At 51.0% G+C, this 12,170-nt stretch overlaps 1 protein-coding gene across 1 annotated transcript in view; it reads right to left on the bottom strand.

The window, feature by feature from the left end:
• LOC148431243 (uncharacterized) overlaps positions 1 to 12,170 on the bottom strand; it is a 257,621-nt gene that overhangs the window by 88,481 nt on the left and 156,970 nt on the right. The gene's annotated exons all lie outside the window — the stretch shown is intronic.

Consider the following 12,170-nt stretch of genomic DNA (forward strand, 5'->3'; position numbering starts at 1 on the left):
TGTCCCTGTATTATTACTATAGATAGAAGTGATGTCACTGTGACACTCCCAGATCCCCTCACCTCCCCAGTCATGTCCCTGTATTATTACAATAGATATAAGTGATGTCACTGTGACACTCCCAGGTCCCCTCACCTCCCCAGTCATGTCCCTGTATTATTACTATAGATATAAGTGATGTCACTGTGACACCTGCAGACCATTTCACCTCCCCAGTCAGCACGTAAATGATCTCCAGGGTGAGATGTAAGACACTCAGTCTTTTGACTCCCGTCATTGTCCATCCTCAGTGAATCAGTGAGAATACAGAGCTTGTGATGTGTACTAAAGACTCTGGACCTCATTCAGAGTCGGTCGTTGCGGACGCACGGCCGTACGCCACCGATGTTCGCTAAACTGCGCATACGTAAAGTTCGCAATGCGCGTGCGCAAACTAGCTGCTACAATCAGAAATTTCTCTCTCCTTGAACACAGCCAGGTCGGTAGTTTGAGTGACAGGATGAGGCGTTTGTGGGTGGTAACGGGAAGGTGCTTGAAAACGGGGGAGTGGAGATCCGAACGCAGGCGTGCCTCATTATGCGAACGGCGTTTAATGGGTGTGCATAATTACAAAGTAGTGTCATGGCACACGTGACATGGGTGGTTTTGTACACTGACCTGATCGTAGTGCTTAAGAGAGGGTATGGTCAACCTTTAGCTCTACAACCAGTTCCGATGGTCTCGATTAATCCTTATATGCCCGGAGATGCCGTGTAATGCGTACGAGAAGGGGGCGTATTTTTTGTCTTACGGCCGCATCCTCCCCTTGGTCGGCCAGCTAACGATCCGATCTTAAGGACGCAACTTGCGAGTGCATCATTTGCATATCCGGCCCCTTTTCCCTTACGACCGTGCGGCCGCAACAACCGACTCTGAATGAGGTCCTCTGTTTATTATTATTATACAAGGGGAGCTGTCTGCAATGTGACGTTGTTGTTTTTGTTATTATTATTACTACTACTACTACTACTACAGGACACCGCAGGCTGATCCTACTGTATAATAATAATAATAATACCAGGACACCACAGGCTGATCCTACTGTATAATAATAATAATACCAGGACACCGCAGGCTGACCCTACTGTATAATAATAATAATAATAATAATAATAATAATACCAGGACACCACAGGCTGATCCTACTGTATAATAATAATAATACCAGGACACCACAGGCTGATCCTACTGTATAATAATAATAATAATAATACCAGGACACCACAGGCTGATCCTACTGCATAATAATAATAATAATAATAATAATAATAATAATAATACCAGGACACCACAGGCTGATCCTACTGCATAATAATAATAATACCAGGACACCACAGGCTGATCCTACTGCATAATAATAATAATACCAGGACACCACAGGCTGATCCTACTGCATAATAATAATAATAATAATACCAGGACACCACAGGCTGATCCTACTGCATAATAATAATAATAATACCAGGACACCACAGGCTGATCCTACTGTATAATAATAATAATAATAATACCAGGGCACCACAGGCTGATCCTACTGTATAATAATACTAGGACACCACAGGCTGATCCTACTGCATAATAATAATAGGACACCACAGGCTGATCCTACTGCATAATAATAATAATACCAGGACACCACAGGCTGATCCTACTGTATAATAATAATACCAGGACACCACAGACTGATCCTACTGTATAATAATAATAATACCAGGACACCACAGGCTGATCCTACTGTATAATAATAATACCAGGACACCACAGGCTGATCCTACTGTATAATAATAATAATACCAGGACACCACAGGCTGATCCTACTGTATAATAATAATAATAATACCAGGACACCACAGGCTGCTCCCCCTGTATAATAACAATAAGAAATAACAACACCAGGCTGATCCTCCTATATTATAAGGGCACAGTGGTGTGTATACATAGGCACAGTGGTGTATATATATAATATAATGGCACAGTGGTGTATATACATAGGCACAGTGGTGTATATATATAATATAAGGGCACAGTGGTGTATATACATAGGCACAGTGGTGTATATATATATAATATAAGGGCACAGTGGTGTGTATACATAGGCACAGTGGTGTATATATATAAGGGCACAGTGGTGTGTATACATAGGCACAGTGGTGTATATATATATAATATAAGGGCACAGTGGTGTATATACATAGGCAGAGTGGTGTATATACATAGGCACAGTGGTGTATATATATATAATATAAGGGCACAGTGGTGTATATACATAGGCACAGTGGTGTATATACATAGGCACAGTGGTGTATATACATAGGCACAGTGGTGTATATACATAGGCACAGTTGTGCCCTTATATTAAGGCTGCATCTAAAAAAACAGATTTCTGGAGGGGGGGAGCATGGCGTTTAAGGGTTTACACCTCAAAAGCTATTAGAGGTACGGAGCTGAAATTTGGCATGGCCGGGTAGAACTGTCACTGGGTGCTGTGTGCCAAATTTCAGGGCATAAACATAAAAGATGAGGACATGGCAGTAATCTAAATCTCCAACAGTCACTTTTTTCTGACATTCTCAATTAGGAACCCTTTTCTGCTGTAGTCTATGGGGGATATTTGGGAAGGCAAAACTCAGGGTAGAGGTGGAATTTAGACTTGGGGTTTATTTCATTAGGTAGCTATTGTGCCAGGGTACATGCTTTTGGGGTTCAGGTACATTAGAAAGTTACAGTTTTTAAACTATTACCTCAAGAATGTGCCATTGTAGAGATAGGACTTTTCAACTTGTTGCGCAGCCGCAGCAGGGGGTGTATGTACGAAATACGCGCTGCTACGGGCAATGAGGAACTCAGGGAGGACTATGCATGAGGTGCTGACCCAGAGGCGCAGAAGCTGGAGCATGTGCACCTCTGATCCTCCCCCAGCACTGGCAGCACCTCCGATCTCCTCCCCCAGCACTGGCAGCACCTCCGATCTTCGCCCCCAGCACTGGCAGCACCTCCGATCCTGCCCCAGCACTGGCAGCACCTCCGATCTCCTCCCCGAGCACTGGCGGCACCTCCGATCCTCCCCCAGCACTGGCAGCACCTCAGAGCTCCTCCCCCAGCACTGGCAGCACCTCCGATCTCCTCCCCCAGCACTGGCAGCACCTCCGATCCTCCCCCAGCACTGGCAGCACCTCCGATCTCCTCCCCCAGCACTGGCGGCACCTCCGATCTCCTCCCCCAGCACTGGCGGCACCTCCGATCCTTCCCCAGCACTGGCGGCACCTCCGATCTCCTCCCCCAGCACTGGCGGCACCTCCGATCTCCTCCCCCAGCACTGGCGGCACCTCCGATCTCCTCCCCCAGCACTGGCGGCACCTCCGATCTCCTCCCCCAGCACTGGCGGCACCTCCGATCTCCTCCCCCAGCACTGGCGGCACCTCCGATCTCCTCCCCCAGCACTGGCGGCACCTCCGATCTCCTCCCCCAGCACTGGCGGCACCTCCGATCTCCTCCCCCAGCACTGGCGGCACCTCCGATCTCCTCCCCCAGCACTGGCGGCACCTCCGATCTCCTCCCCCAGCACTGGCGGCACTTCCGATCTCCTCCCCCAGCACTGGCGGCACCTCCGATCTCCTCCCCCAGCACTGGCGGCACCTCCGATCTCCTCCCCCAGCACTGGCGGCACCTCCGATCTCCTCCCCCAGCACTGGCGGCACCTCCGATCTCCTCCCCCAGCACTGGCGGCACCTCCGATCTCCTCCCCCAGCACTGGCGGCACCTCCGATCTCCTCTACAGCACTGGCGGCACCTCCAATCCTCCCCCGCACTGGAGGCACCTCCGATCTCCTCCCCAGCACTGGCAGCACCTCCAATCCTCCCCCAGCACTGGCAGCACCTACACAATCAACCCCCATTCCAAATGGTACCTCCGATTTCCCCTCCCCCCGTACAGGCACTGGCAGCACCTGCACCCCGGACAAGAAGTGCAAGCGGTATCTCCGATCCTCCCTACAGTCCATGTGGCACCTGCATCTCGGTTACAAGCAGTAGAAGCCGGTGTCAGGGGAGCTGTGTGTCGTGGAGCCCTCTCCCCAGTCACTGCCGTCTGCACTCTCCCGGCGGCCACTGATGGCACCCTCCATCACTGGGAGATCGCAGCTGATGGTGGAAGCCCCGCCCCCTCGCTGACATAATGCCGCGATTCGCCTGTGTATCAGCAGGGGGAGGGCGTAAAGCCGTGGAGTGCCTGCCCCTATTTGAAGCCTGTTCTGCTGCAGTACATAGAGGTGGGTAGGAAATTGTGCATGAGCGCTCTCTCTCTCCTCCATACCCCTGCCTGCACCCCTCCTCTACTCTGTGCCCCTGCCCCCACTACCTCCTGTATCCCCCTGCACCCCACTCTGTTCTGTGCCCCTGCTCCCACTAGCCTCTATACCCCTGCACCCCCCTTCTCCTCTGTGCCCCTGCCTCATCTATGCCCCTCCTCTGTGCTCCTACTGCCTCCTCTATACCCCTGCCTCATCTATGCCCCTCCTCTGTGCTCCTACTGCCTCCTCTATACCCCTGCACACCCTCTCCTCTGTGCTCCTGCCCCCACAACCCTCTACACCCCTGCACCCCCTCTCCTCTGTGCCCCTACTGCCTCCTCTATACCCCTGCACACCCTCTCCTCTGTGCCCTTACCCCCACTACCTCCTGTATCCTCCCGCACCCCACTCTGCTCTGTGCCTCTGCTCCCACTACCCTCTATACCCCTGCACTCCCCTGTCACCTCTATGGCCCAGTCTTCTGTGCCCCTGCCCCTACCACCTCCTCTATACCCCTGTGCCCCCGTTTCCTCTGTCAATGCTCCCCTCTTTGTGCCAATTGCCCCCCCTCTCCTCTGTGCCCCTGCCCCACTCTGTCCCCACTCATGTATTCACCTGCACCCCACTCTGTTCTGTGCCTCTCCTCCCACTACCCTCTATACCCCTGCACCCTTCTCCTCTGTGCCCCTGCCTCATCTATGCCCCTCCTCTGTGCCTCTGCCCCAACTACTGCCTCTTTACATCAGCACCCCCTCTCTTCTGTGCCCACAACCCTCTATACCCCTGCACCCCCTCTCCTCTGTGCCCCTGCCCCCACTACCTCCTGTATCCCCCTGCACCCCACTCTGTTCTGTGCCTCTGCTCCCACTACCCTCTATATCCCTGCTCCCCCTTCTCCTCTGTGCCCCTGCCTCCTCTGTGCCCCTCCTCTGTGCTCCTACTGCCTCCTCTATACCCCTGCCTCATCTATGCCCCTCCTCTGTGCCCTTACTGCCTCCTCTATACCCCTGCACACCCTCTCCTCTGTGCACCTGCCTCATCTATGCCCCTCCTCTGTGCTCCTACTGCCTCCTCTATACCCCTGCACACCCTCTCCTCTGTGCTCCTGCCCCCACAACCCTCTATACCCCTGCACCCCCTCTCCTCTGTGCCCCTACTGCCTCCTCTATACCCCTCCTCTGTGCTCCTACTGCCTCCTCTATACCCCTCCTCTGTGCCTCTGCCCCAACTAGTGCCTCTTTACATCAGCACCCCCTCTCTTCTGTGCCCACAACCCTCTAGACCCCTGCACCCCCATCTCCTCTGTGCTCCTGCCCCCACAACCCTCTATGCCTCTGAATCCTCAATGCCTCCTCTCCTCTGTGCCCCCACCCCCACTATCTCCTGTATCCCCTCAGTTCTGTGCCCCTATTCCAACTAACCCCTCTAAACCCTGCACACCCCTCTCCTCTGTGCCCCTGCCACATCTATGCCCCTGCCTCTGCCCCCACTACTTCCTCTATACCCAAGCACCCCCTCTCCTCTGTGCTCATGTCCCCACAACTCTATATACCCCTGCACCCCCGTCACCTCTGTGCCCCTGCCTCCTCAATGGCCCCCTGTCTTCTGTAACCCTGCACCTTCTTTCCTCTGCCCATGCCCCCCTTTCCTCTGCCCCTGCCCCCACTACCTCCTCCTCTGTACACTCCTCTCTCCAATGTCCCTTCCTCATCTATGCCCTTTCCTCCACTACCTCCTTTATACCCCTGCACCCCCCTCTCCTCTGTGCTCCTGCCACCACAACCCTCTATACCCCTGCATCCTCCCACTCCTCTGTGTTCTTGTTACCTCTATGGCCCTGTCATCTGTGCCCCTGCCCCCCCTCTCTTCTGTGCCCCTGCTATCTTCTCTATACCCTTACACCCCCCTCTCCTCTGTGCCCCTGCCCCTATTAGCTCCTCTATACCCCTACACACCCCCTCCTCTATATACCTGCAACTCTCTTCTTTTCCTGTGCCTTCTCTATGCCCCTTCCCCCACTACCTCATCTATACCCTTACACCCCCCCTCCTCTATGCCCCTGCCCTATTAGCTCCTCTATACCCCTACACACCCTCTCCTCTATGCCCCTGCCCCCATTAGCTCCTCTATACCCCTACACACCCTCTCCTCTATGCCCCTGCCCCCATTATCTCCTCTATACCCCTACACACCCTCTCCTCTAGGCCCCTGTCCCCATTAGCTCTATACCCCTACACACCCTCTCCTCTATGCCCCTGCCCCCATTAGCTCCTCTATACCCCTACACACACCCTCCTCTGTGCGCCTTTCCTCACTACCTCCTCTATACCCTCACACCCCCCTCTCCTCTGTGTCCCTGCCTCATCTATGGCCCCCTCTCCTCTGTGCCCCTGCCCACACTACCTCCTCTATACACAAACACCCCCCTTCTTTGTGCCCCTGCCCCCATTAGCTCCTCTATACCCCTACACACCCTGTCCTCTGTGCCACTGCACCCACTACCCCCTCTATATCCCTGCACCTATCCTTTGCCCGTGCACCTCTCCTCTGTACGCCTGCTCCCACTACCTCTTATATACCACTGCACACCCCTCTCCTCTATACCCCTACACTCCCTTTCCTCTGTGCCCCTGCTCCCACTACCTCTTCCTTACCACTGCACCCCCCTCTCCTCTATACCCCTACACTCCCTCTCCTCTGTCCCTGCTCCCCTCTCTATACCCCTGCACCCAACTCTCCTCTGTGCCCCTGCCCCCACTACCTCCATTATACCCCTGCACCCCTCTCTTCTGTGCCCCTGCTCCCATTAGGTCCTCTATACCCCTGCAAACCCCCGCCATGGCTCGCAACGTCATTGCCTCGCCCCCTCATCATCGCCCCCTGTAAGCCTGCGCGAGGAGACAGTATGGCAGTCCGATGGCCGGGAGGGAGCAAATAAGAGATCCTGAGGAAAGAAGATGCCAAAAGTCCTAGTGGGCAGTGGCCATGTAAAAGAGCTGACACAGGCTGCCGCCCATTAGGCGAAGACATCGAAGCCCTGGCGGGTTGGCGCATGCCAGACGAAGACACCAAAGCCCTGGCAGATTGGCGCCCGCCAGGCAAAGATGCCGAAGTCCTGGGGTGGCGGAGGCCATGAAAAAGAGCTTAAAGGCCGCCGCCCCCCCAGGTAATGCTGCGGTTGGGGGGCCCAGTGAAAGGGCTCCCCTGGCTGTGACATTAGTCCCCCGCTAGAAAAAGTCCGATGCTGGTTCTGGAAATACAGGGGGACCCTACTCATTTTTCCCCCTGTATTTCCAAAACCAGGACCAGATCAGAGCCCAGTGCTGGTTGTTCAAAGTACAGGGGACTCCTACGTCGTTTGTTCCTCGTATTTTGGCAACTAGGGCTGGTTCTGACTAGCCCGGTGCTGGTTGTGCTTAAGTACAGGGGACCCCTATGTTATTTGTCCCTGTATTTAAGCACAACCAGGACTGGCCGTTAAAAGCCCAATGCTGGTTGTGCTTTGGGGGCACAGGGCACCTTTTTTTATTTTACACATACAATTTTTAACAGATGCATAGATGGATCTCACTGCTGCGTTCGTGCATCTGTGACTTATTGATTTTATTTTCTCAGGTGCATGCGCAGTACCGGTGAGCCTTCTGTCACCCGCTGATGCCCCCTTTGCACTGCTGCCACTGCTCTGCACCACCGCTGCTGCCACTAACCCGCATGCCTACAGCCTGCCCCTGCAGCCGTCTCGCACTCTGCACTTCCCAAACAACCTGTGTGCTGGCCCCTCTTCCACCTGCGCTAGTGTACCATTTTGTTTCCCTTCTCCCCTGCAGGTGGCCGGTTTGGACCTCCAAACCCTGATAATGAATTTTAAAAAAGCTATGAAATTCCATAGACAAAAAAACCTTACGGTTTCACATGTCAAATTAAGGCTCCTTAGACATGATCTGAAATTTTACAAAACCTTCTGATTTTGTGCCACTCAAACTAAAAATTACAATCATTAAGGCTGACGCCTTAATGGATGTTGTCCTTGCGCAATACAGATATGGTATGCCATCACACCCTGTGGTTAACTGCAGATTCAGCACTCTCACAAAATGTTGGAGCTGCTAATTCACAGAATTGTGTGCTCATTGGAATACACACATGCAGTCTATGCAACTGAGTTCTGAGCAGTTATGTGGCATACACATCCCACTCAGTGCCCACAATCTTCCCATTCATTTACCACAACAATCCCACTGGGTTCCTACATCCTTGTCACTCCATACATCCATCTCATTTACTATTATTAATAGGATACCACGGGGCACTCCCCCACTTAATAAAAACAACAGGACACCAAAGACTGCTCCCCCTGTACACTAATACTACTACTACTAATTAGGGATGTGCAGGCTCGGATAGGTTCGAGTTTGCACGTGGAGTTCGGATTTTTCCCTCCAAAAAAACGGAACTCAGAACGAGGCAAAACGTCATCTTACATGGACGAACATCATCATTCCTGGACAAAAGACCAGGAATGATGATGTTCGTCCATGTAAGATGACGTTTTGCCTCGTTCTGAGTTCCGTTTTTTTGGAGGGAAAAATCCGAACTCCACGTGCAAACTCGAACCTATCCGAGCCTGCACATCCCTACTACTAATACATATTTTCATTATCAGGGCAAGCAACCTATGGTGTCCTATTATTGTTATTATGCAGGGAGAGTGGACTGTGGTGTCCTGGTATTATTATTAAAATAATAATAATAATACTAATAATAATGACAACACAAGCTGCTTCCCCTGATAACAATAATAATAATAACAACAATATTACTAATAATACCAGGACACCACAGGGCATGCCCACCTGCCTACTAATAATAACAGAACACCAGAGACTGCTCCCCCTGTAAACTACTACTACTACTAATAATAATGAGATATGGTAAGAACTTACCCTTGTTATCTCTATTTCTACGAAGCCCATAGGGTTCCATAGGATACCTTGGGGTATAGGTGATGACGTCAGGCATCACAGAGATAAAGTTTTCAGACTCCCAGGATGCACTGGGGTCCCTCTCCTATACCCCGCCCACGAGCCTCAGGGACTCTGTTACGTCACAAGCCATAGGCCGTAAGAGGAGAAAAGAGGGAGAAGAAAGTCTGGAACACGGAAAGTAGATGGAAAAACCAGTCTGTGGGTCTTTCGTCGGAAAAAACAGTGACCAGAGCCAAGCCCAACTGCAGTACAGGTGCGACAGGGCGGGAGTCTGGTTGAACCCTATGGACTTCGTAGAAATAGAGATAACAAGGGTAAGTTCTTAGCATATCTCTTATTTTCTACTGCAGGGTCCATAGGGTATCCACAGGATACCTTGGGGATGTCCCAAAGCAGTATCCTTAAAGGATGGGGATGCTCTCGTGCTGAAAGGAGAATCCGCCACCCAAAGGAAGCATCCTGAGAGGCGAAGGTATCAAATGCATAATACCTTACGAAAGTATGGACAGATGACCATGTGGCTGCCTTACACAGCTGAAACGCTGAGGCACCACGTCGAGCTGCCCACGAAGGACCCACAGACCTAGTGGAATGAGCCCAAACTGAAGATGGAACAGGAAGGCCTTCATAAACATAAGCTTCAGAAATAACCATGCAAATCCATCCTGCCAACGTTTGCTTAGTGGCAGGCCAACCCTTCTTCCGGAAGCCATAAAGGACAAACAAAGAGTCCGACTTCCTAAAAGTAGCGGTGCGGTCAACATAAATTTTTAAGGCCCGCACCACATCCAAAGTGACCTCACCAACCGAGAGGTCAGGTGAATTAAATGCTGGCACAATCATTTCCTTGTTGATGTGGAAACTAGACCACCTGTGGAAGAAACCCAGAACAAGTGTGAAGCACAGCCGTTTCTATGAAAAATGAGAAATGGAGGCCTCACATGAGAGAGCCCCCAATTCTGAGACCCTTCCAGCCGAAGCAATGGCCAGAAGGAATACAGTCTTAAATGTAAGCCATTTCAAATCCACTGAGTCCAGTGGTTCAAATGGCGGTCCTTGGAGAGCCCTAAGGACCTTAGTCAGATCCCAAGGAGCCAGAATGAATATGGAGTACACCTTGCATAAAGGTGCGGACATCAGGAAGAGAAGCAAGCCTAAGATGGAACCAAACTGACAGGGCAGAAACCTGCACCTTCAGAGAAGCAAGGCGAAGACCGTGATCTAAGCCCGTCTGTAGGAAAGCCAACACTTTGGATATCTGGAAAACCCGAGGATAGCCTCTAGGGCGACACCACTGAAAGAAAGTATGCCACACTCGATGGTAAATTCTTGTAGATGAAGGCTTTCGAGCTCTTAACATGGTGTTAACCACAGAGCTGGAAAAACCCCTGGACCTTAAGAGGGCAGTCTCAACAGCCACGCCGTCAAAGACAAAGGACCCAGGTCCGGGTGATGGCAAGGACCTAGAGACAACAGGTCTGGATGTTGAGGCAACAGCATCGGAGCATCCACGAAGAGACTCCGAAGGTCTGAGTGTCGTCTGGGCCACACTGGAGCTATCAGCAGGAGCGGGCCATCTTCTTGCTTGAATTTGCGTATTACTCGAGGAAGGGAGAACGGAGGAAAGAAACTGGAAGGTCCACCTGACCGACAGCGCGGTCACCGGAAGTGCCTCTGTCTCTTGTTCTTGACCCGTACACAGGCAGTTTGTTGATGTGTCGGGAGGCCATGAGGTCTGTGGCCGGATGCCGACCACACGTGATTAAACTGGCTGCCACGGCACTGAAGAGATTAACCCTCATGCTGTGGCACCATTTTTAAAAGGACCTTTAGGCGCAGTGCGCCACGTACTGCGAATGTATAAGTAATGTGTTTGAACATGTCATTCAATTAGCTGTGCGCAGTTGTGTTAATGTATTTTTAAATGTTTAGCCAATGTACTTATAAGGAATGTACAGTATAAGTTGTTTTGTTTTAGAAGGCTGTAACATTTAAGTCAAATGGTTATGAGACATTCTCACCTCCTAGTGATATGTAATTATCCTGGTGTAGTGACCAAACCTTTGTTTACAGCTCTTTCATTGAAATGCAATGCAGAGGTCTCCAGTAATACCCCTGCAAGTTGGGGAAATCAAGTTGTTTGTGTTTAGGAAGCTTCTATGTTGTGTAAGAGCTTAGAAGGTGCTAAGACTTAGGAAGCCCAAACTGGTTTAGTCATAGACATGCGAAAAGACGAATGCCCTTGAAATTTGCATTATATTTACCTTTTGAGAGACAGTATATGGTAACTCAATTTATGTTTTAGGAAGCCAACTGATTTTGGGTGGTGAAGAGGAAATTAGGTTAGTATCTTTAAAATGTAAGATGTGTTTATTTATTTATATTTTGTGAGCTAGCATGATTGGCTAGAAGGAACCCAGGGCGGAACTTACCCGCCTGTGATATTGTGAGTAAGAATGATATAAAAAGAGGGCCTGTGAGCCCTGTAAGTTGTACATCTTTGAAAAACCTTTGTGGAGAACTGCTGATAAGATTCCTGTATGCCGATTATTGCCCTTCAACTTGAAGGAAAGTCGTTTTTAAGACTTTGAGCAATAAACATCTTGCCTGACTTCAACTGCCTCAATGTTGCGACCAACAGAATTGCGCCAAACGCTATTCCGTTCTCCGGCTGTTCTGGGTAAGAGCTCAGTGTCTTCAAGTTCAAGCCCTCTGCCAGCTACAGTGCAGACCTGGTCCACTGCGAGGGATCAGGATGAATCAGCCGACACCAATCAGGGAGTGTGGCCGCAGCTAGTCTAATGCATACGCAGCAGAAGCGGTTCCAGGTGCCGAGGTAGGAGCCTGATTGTACATA

This window comes from Taudactylus pleione, unplaced genomic scaffold, assembly GCF_031769625.1.
Source record: "Taudactylus pleione unplaced genomic scaffold, aTauple2 ptg002601l, whole genome shotgun sequence".
Taxonomy (NCBI): domain Eukaryota; kingdom Metazoa; phylum Chordata; class Amphibia; order Anura; family Myobatrachidae; genus Taudactylus; species Taudactylus pleione.